The sequence below is a fragment of the Struthio camelus genome, chromosome 1 (genome assembly GCF_040807025.1).
Source record: "Struthio camelus isolate bStrCam1 chromosome 1, bStrCam1.hap1, whole genome shotgun sequence".
NCBI lineage: Eukaryota > Metazoa > Chordata > Aves > Struthioniformes > Struthionidae > Struthio > Struthio camelus.
Window position 1 is genome coordinate 197,982,282 of NC_090942.1, and position 8,978 is coordinate 197,991,259.

Consider the following 8,978-nt stretch of genomic DNA (forward strand, 5'->3'; position numbering starts at 1 on the left):
TTAGGCCATCAATAAATTTCCTTAGGACTTCTTGTTAATCCAAGGAGAATATGTTGACAGTTGTGCCCTAGCTCAGCAAACCTTTTACGCATGGGCTTAAGTTTGAGCTTTGATAAGTTGTTCCTTGCTGTTAAAAGTAATTTAATTTGTTAAATACAATTTAATTTGTTAAATAAAAATCTTACCATTTTGAAATGTGGGACTGCATGAAGCATTGCAGCTGTAGTACTATTTATCTGATTAAAATGCTTTACGAAGCTTTGATTTTCTACTTCATTTACTTTTTTACTTCAGCGTAATTCTAAACAAAAAGAAGTAGATGTCAAAAATGGAATCATTTGGCCATTTGTATTATGAAAATATTAACAGGAATAACTTAGGGAAATACAGCAATTTCAGTTACAGTCACAATTCGGTCCAATGTAAGGCCGGTTAAAATATGTCTTCACTCGTTTTGTTCAGTCCAGCAGAAAGTTCAAAAGGTAAAATGTCTTCTCTGCATGAATAAACTAGAGAACGTATCTGAAAATAGAGATTTTAATTACAAATGACATTCTGAGCATCTTGCTACCAGCAGCCTTGCTATTAGAAAGTGACACAATGTCAGGCACTATAAAAGAAACTCTATCCTATATTCAAATTGAAATAAAATTACAAAACCTAGATGCAATGTTTAAATATTTAGTTTTTAAACAGTTTTAGACCAATTATTGAAACAATGTTAGAACAAATTAGAGCATTACTACTCTGACCACCTAAATATCTGTACAGCATGATTGCTGTTAGCAATCCAACTAGCCGTTATTAGCAAGTACTACTTTGCTGTTCAACAAACTTATATTTTTCGGATAGAAAACTGGGCATCTTTTGATCCTTCAGGCTGCTGAGCTGAGCAAGATGGATTTTCTTTTCAGTTTCAAATATTTTAGTAGATTATTGCCACTCTGTTGGCTGTCACTGTAGGTTATATCACCCTGTCCCCAACAGAGTGCCTATATTGCTGCAAGTAAATTGTAGCGTGTCAAGAAATACCAAATCACTAATTACAATGGAAAAAAAACATAATAAAGCAACATCTGTTCTATTGGTGACATGCTGATGTCAGGCAGATTGAATGTGACAGTGAAGAGAACAACATTAATGGTGATAGCCAAATAAAAATCTAAAACAACAACAAATACATCTCATACAGATTGGCAGCACTGAAGAAGCTTCTTCCCTGTAACAGCTGTAAAACCAAGAGATCCTACTTGATCAACACTCTTCATGGGTTATCTTACAACCCTTTATTTGGTCTGGAAAAGTAAAGTAATAAAAATTACACTGAAGTTTTCCATGCAAGGGTGAAGCAAACTAGAAAGGTACAAGAAGGCATAATTTTCACAACCACTAGAAGGAGGAAAAAGTATATAGAGAGATTGTTTAATTGAAGCACACATCCTGCACACATCATACATTCATTTCTGCAAAAGCTTTTGTACATCAGTCCACCTGGAAAAGATTAAGCAAAGCTCTTCACTAAAGAAGTAGAAGAGTGGAAAGAAATAGGTATATTTAAAAAAAAAAAAAGCAAAATCACTCTATTCATGTATTCAGGACCAGTGGTAATTTTATAAAATGTTCTGATTTAATCAGTACTTCTTCATGGTCCAGCTCCTCTTAATAAGGGTCAGACACTGCTCAGCTTTCCCAGTCTCTAGTGTGCCAAGAGAATTAGAAGAAAAAGAGATGAGATATACTTTGCTGCTGTTAGCTCTCTATGGCCTCAATTGAGTGTAGCTGTGCAAAGCTAAGACCTTTTTTTCTACCAATAAAGATCGTCAAACTACACATTTATGCAGGATGTACTGCAACAGTTAATCACAATAGAGTGAGAAATTATTTTTTTATTAATATTTCGGACAGAAATTCAAACATCCTTTCTGGAACATACAGAGTTACAGATTCATTCTTCAGACAAACTACAGCAATGTTGAATACATGCTTATTTTTTACTGAAGTTTTTAATAAAAACCACAGGCTATTTTCATTCTTCATTTAGGTCTTTCCCCCTGGGATTTACAAGATCACTGACTGAAAGATATAACTATGCTCTTCTGTTTCCTTCCGTCTGCATTTTGTAATAACAGAAGAACTGGAACAAAGGAAGTTCTGTCTACTGAGGATTGCAGATATGAATTTATAGATATTCTAAAACAGTCTCATTAGATTAAGAATTGTTAAGCATTCTTTTCTGGATGTATTTTAAATAAGACACACAAGTTCTCGTATGGAAACTAAGACGCTCTTTAATTTGAAGAATCACATTCTCTTGGATATTTAAACCTATAAACAAATAATTGCTGCTTGACCTGCAATTAGGAATTAATTTTGTGAAAAATATTGACACTGGACATTTTTTATCTCCTAGGCAAAGATGGATGTGGATGACAAAGGATTCTGATTACTCTGGGAGATGGGGATCTTTGCTTCCATTCTCATCAGTACTTGAACTGGAAATTTCACTGTTGACTTGAGTTGCATTCCCAGGGAAAAATTCATCAAAACTAACCCATTTTTGCAGAAAGTCAGCTGAATCATCAGGAAAGAAATTACGTCAAACAATTCCTATCTAGTTCTGCCTGTAATGTTCTAAATTATATGACTCAGATAATAAGTATGTTTTGGATTTCTAAGATCTGATAACGTTTTTCTTGGGTTTTTTTTTTTAGATTTTTCTCCAGATGATAAATGGCCTAGCTTCCTTAGGTTCATAGAATGTTAACAAAATAAAATCCAGACATCTCTGACTGCGTGTTGGTGTATTTCCAAAGGTGACAATAAACGTGGAACATAAAAATGAGATTCCCATTGCATTCCTATGAATAAAGTTGCTGTAATCTGATATTTTCCAAATTTATATGCTATGCAACTGGCAGAATACACTGGTTGTCCCTAATCATAGTTTCCATACACTTACTGAAATAGGAAGGTTTTACAGCACATAGTATGTTTTATAAACCCACTAACATTTCAGAACTTGACTACCGTAATTCCATCTCCTATAAAACTTTACTGTCCTTATAGATATCCAGTTATCTTCATCAGATCTGTTTTGGGGGCCACAACTTTTGCCTGTCTCCTACTTTGTCTTTTCCCATGTGGAGTGATTATATTTTCGTTGGATAAACAGACATACAGAAGCTTTTGAATTTCCAAGATTTCTCCTGAGACTCTTCATTTTCAGAAGGAGCTTTCATCTGAAATTCAATGCTGGTTTTAGGAAAGTCTGCTAATCTTTCAAGTTTTGATATTTTACTCACCATGTTAACTAATTGGGGCCCAAATCCTGCTCATATTTAAGAAGGTGTAATCTCTGCTTGCTGGGATGGGAGCAATTCTCTGTAGTCTAGAGGAAAAGTAACATGGGGTAGGTGGCCAACAACTTGTACTCACACTTGCCTTTTCAGTTAAAAGTAATTTATTCTCATACTCTCAATGAAAACGTGTTTCTGTTATAATCAAATATGTAATAACAAAACATACTACATTATGCTGTATGCTACAATTTTAAAATTAAAGGTATATACAAAATAAGTGTATACTTCCTATTTTTATACATTAAAAAGTCCAATACCTAATGACAAAATAAATCTGGAAAAAAATATAATTTGAAAGATGTTTACCACAGATTTATCCACCTTTAGTAACACTAGACTTGTGCTCTTAACACTATTATGTAACTATGGTCTTGGAAAATTACCACAGAATGATACATAGCCTGAAAAGGTATTAGTATTAATATGTCTTCATACAGCTATATTACTATTGATGTGAATTGGAATGAACTACAATCCCTCTTTACCATTTGAGATTAGATGACTTGAGTTTCTGTTCTGTGATGTTACAGCTCTATAATGATGAAGCTCTGCTGGTTTTTTTATTGTTAGACAAAAAAGGAAACCTGTGTCACAAGGTCATCTGATCGTTCCTCTGGTTCTTAGGCCAGCTTACTTTAAAATTAGTGGGTTTTGTTAAAGTAGTAAATGCGGAAGCAAGCATTAAATGCTCTTAAACACGTCTTTAGGAACAGAATGCTATGCTGTTGAAATTTAAGAAAATGTATAGAGAACAACTTCTGTCATTAGACTTAATAGATTAAGTAATTATTTTGCCTTATTTCTCTTCGTCTTTTTATACTTCACCTTCTCCAGGTATACGTCTGAATTTATAATTCCGTACAATGAAGGAAAGAACTCATCTTCAAATGTGCAGAGAGCCCTTTTTTAACTTCAATGCAAGTAGGACTGAGTTCATATAAATAATTTACTCTATTCATGTCAAAGATTTTCTCTGTTTCATTTTACCATAGGTGTGTATCTTCAGGAAAAATCAGCTTAATCCATCACGATATGCAGGCCTTGAAGAAGCATTCAGTTCATCCTTCAGATATACAGCTGCTAAAATTTATGGATTTTTTTCTAGCTGCATGTATGTGAAAAGCACTATATTTTGTGATAGAAAAACGAGAAAGGTGCATGGGCTAGCACTCTGATATTTTAAAATGATCTAAGTTGTGGCTGCCTTGCTTTTTTCTTTCCCCTTCTCCAGGTTTCTACCCTTTACCCTTTTCTGTTACTGTGCTTATCTAACTCCATGAAAAGCTAGTTTAGCAAGCTTAAAGGGTAATGCAAATAATCATTTTTTACCAACCTAAATCTCTAGGATTCCTGCTATAGAGTCAGCTGGGTGTAAGGGCTTGACAAGACCCCAACCATGGCAACTTCAATCGATTTAAAATCTTGTAGATCCACATTGTCAGAATAACGCATTGGTTCTATTTGTGCTGTTCTGTCCTTAACTTTATTTCATTCTTGTATATAGGCCCAAAACCACCCTTGGTGATTTTGTAAGTGACTGCTGTTTCATGGGTTCTCATCCGGGTGAGGAATGCCCTCCTTGTTTCTAAACTCTTCTTTCTAAGCTCTCCATTAAGGCAACTATGTACACAGAACCCACAGCTATGGGTAGCATTCAAGCTACAAATGCACAGAATGTCCTTTTTAAATGCCTCCTACAAAATTTTCCGGTCTGGAACTTTTTTTTTTTCTACTTCATTCTCTGCACTTACACATCTTTACTTAGAGCAGTTTGTAATCTCCTTGCGTGGTGGCTAATTAGAAGCCTTTGTTAAAGGTCAGAACCGAGATGAATTCTTTGTGGCCAATACATTAGCTAACAAGCTTTATAGGAAAAAGCTAAAGAGGGAGAGAACAAGATCTGCATATCTTGCCTCTTGGGTGCCAGCACATCTTTTTGGGCCAGGCAGATCACTTCCACCTGAGTGTTATTTAGAATGGGCCAAAATTATGCCAAGAAACGTGCTTGCTCTTGGGGAGCGTGATGGTCCAGTGCTGGCATGCGCTGCTTGGCCTGTTTATGTTTAGCAACATAAATGAACAGGATTATTGTATGACTTCCCAGTACTAGCCTCAGTTTTCACTGCCCGGTCATGCTGACTGTCTTCTGTAAAATCTTGAGTGACATGGAGAAGAAGCACAGGAGACCGACTGCTTATGATGCTTAGGAGAACTAAGGGGCACGGACTAGAAGTAGTGCTCAACAGGTTCGAAACAAGGAAAAGAAAGTGGTTCTTCAGTAAAAGTATAGTCATGTTGTAGAAGTCCTTGCCACAGGACACTATGGATGCTAAAAGTTCACATGAGTTCAGGCAGGAGGCTGCGTAAATTTGCAGCAGAAAACTCTATAATGTTGTGGTAATAATGGAAACTACCTCTGCCTCAGACAGCCTCTAGAACAGAATTCATGTAGCCTGGGAGAATGTCCAGAGAAATTAGCACGCTGCTTTTCCCTTCCGTCCTGTGCATCCTCTTTGACCGCTTTGAGAGACAGGATCCTGACTGAGCTAGAGCTGTCTGATCCAGTTGCTGTGTTCTCCCACATTTTTCTTCAATCTCATCTCCATCACCGTGCATGTGAACTCAGAAAAACAGCATCTGCCTGCAGCTTGGACTGTTCATTTTGTTTTGCCATTGCTTTATGAGGATATTTGGTCCAGATAGGATGAAGTTCTGTGTATTTATTCACAACCTATAGACCTAGGCCCTTTTGTCATAGTAAGCTTCCTGGCTGGTTTAGTAAGCTCTTAATTAACTTCTATATCTTATCTGTCATTCTTCCACTTAGGCCACAGCAGACTATTCCTTCTAGAAAGCCAAGTTTGGCTTTTTAGACTGTTAGTGCCTCTGCTGGCAAATTATCTCATCCCCAGAAAACGCTACTGTGATGCTTTAACATTTCCAGGCAATAAACCCTTCCTTTCTCTTGTACCTTTCCTGTCAGCACCTTGCTTATCTTTTCCAGCAACTCTGCCCTTCTGCTATTTTGTCAGTAACCAGTGGAAGAAGTCTTAAGTCTATTTGCATTCTGCAGCAGTGTACAGTGTCTGAGCAGCGGCATAAAGTGTCTGAGCTTAGTATGTCAGATACATCATGCCTTTCCAAACTCAGTTTTGTTAGTACTTTTTACCTGCATGTCCTTCAGTTAGCCCATATTCTAGAAAACAGAGCAGTAATTTACTATGACATGACTTTCCCTGTTAAAAAGGAGTACATCTGTTCGCTCAGCTATGGCTTCCTCAGCACCCTCCAGTAGCAACATAATTAGAGTTCTGATTGCAACCTGCTAATGATTCCTTCCCCAAATATCTCCCAATCTAATTTTAAATGCGACATAACAAATGGAGTTAATAAACAGCAAGGAGAGAACATGATAAGGATAAATGAGTTATAGCAATACCACATACGAGCATTTATTGAAGCGTTGATACAAGTATAATATTACTCACAAGCTTCTGTAGGCCTTGCAGGAGAACTAAGCATTAAAACAAAGTTCATAAAAGACCCAGGAAGGCTTTTCATGAGGCAACTTGTAAGAAAACAAAGACATAGATGTGGAAGTACATTCAGAATCACATTACTAAGGCTATCTTGCATAATGCAACCTTGTCTAACCTTATTAACACTAAAGATATAAACAGAAAATTATTTGTAACGAGCTATAATTTCATTCTGGAAAGTATGCTTTCAGAGGAATTCTGGTTATCAGTGATTAGCAATTGATTGATAACTGATTAGTTATCTGGTTATCAGTGATTCTTATAAATAATTCAGAGACACCCGCCCTCCCCCCCCCATACACACACTGATTTCAGTATCTGATAAGCTTTAGTGCATAGCTGCTTGGATTTGTGAGTCCCATACTGTATTAGTAGTCAAAGAACTCCCTAAGAATTAAGATATGTAACTTTAAAAGATCATACTGTTGATTTTTTTTGTACTAGGACTTTTCTCACAGTGAAGGAAACGGTTTTCTTGCTGTTATTTTCCATAGGTTCAGGACTTTGTTTATAATGTATAAGGAAAGTGCAATGAAATCCCACTTTGATTTACTAGATTTAAAACCTTACTAACTTTAAAACAGATGCTAGTAGTGTAGTGGAAGACTCGTTCTCAGCCCTTCAGCTGTTCAGTTTAAAGTTTTTGTCTTTTACAGAAGCACTTGTAGATAAAGTGCCACTGCTCTTCTTTTCCTCTTGTTTTTATCAACTTCAGTTTATCATTGAGCACCATATGGTGCAAGTCCTGGACATCATTCATCAGTATAATACCCTTGCTGTCTGTTCCCCTATTGTATGTAGTAGTGTCAAATATGCAATTTCAGAATAAAGAAATTGTCCCAAATGTGTGTGTTTGAAACAATCAAGCACTGTGGATTAATTTTTACGTATATCTAATTACTAATTATATTTATAAGCTCGGGTACTAATAGGGCTATTCGAATGTTATGACTCAAAGAGTAAGCAGATTGCCTGTGAAGGTCAGAAAGAATGTCCTTCTTCACACACAGAAGTTGATAGATAGGTGGATGGTCAAGAACAGTGTTTTTTCTTCATCCTGCAATATCAGAAATTGATCAGTTTGAAATAGGATTTGATTTATTAAAACACACCATTGTGTAATTTAGAATTCCATCTCCTTAAAACTTTTAGTTATTTTGTAGGTGACTAAGAAACATACAAAGCATGATAGCATAAAGTTATTCTGCAGTTTATTTAGTCATCTCTCTGCTAGGATTGCCAGCGAGGAGGCCAGTTGCAGTGATTAGCCGTTGCTTACGCTTTGTCAGCATTGCAAAAATTCCTTACAAGCTTACATAAAAACATTCTGAAGCTATGCAGCAGGAGGTAAGTGTTAAGGAAGTCATAAGGGTTATTTTTACTATATAAAGTAATTTAAAGCAGTTCTTTGGCTCTTTTTCCCTTTTCAGAGTTTGTTCCATTTAAAAGTTGCTTTACCCTTGATCTAGCTGAATGTCATCTTTGATTTTTGTGTGTCATATAAGAATGTTTTGAATTTTAAAACCTTTCCATTAACAATGTGTAGCCTTAGAAACCTTGTTGCTATGGTCAAATACTCAATATCAGAAAAGAGTTTGCCATATCACTTCAGTGAAATAGCAGCCTGTAGAACCTTTTAATATTACTTTGTAAAACTTCTCGAAACCACACAGAAAACAGTCCCTCAGAAAAATGACTCAGAGAAAATCAACAATATGGCTTTTTTTCAGCTGTTATGTTTTGTACTGCATGATATGGCTTTCTCTAGATACCACTTAGAGTCACTGTTATTAACCTGTGTTATATAGTGGTTCATCTGGAGTATGATTTTTCGATACAGTCGATAAACTGTGTCTGGCTTCAATGGAAAAGGGCTTCTTTGTTAAGTAAAATTCCCATTGATTTTGCTGGGAGCAGGAGATGACTTTGAAAAATTTGACTTAGACCAGATGACAAAGACAAAATACAGATATATTACTGGGAGAATTTGACCCCCTTTCCTCCCACCTCCCACCTCATCCCAATCCTCTTTGCTCATATCCCAGGATATAAATTCTATAGGCTAACTATAGTGTTTCTG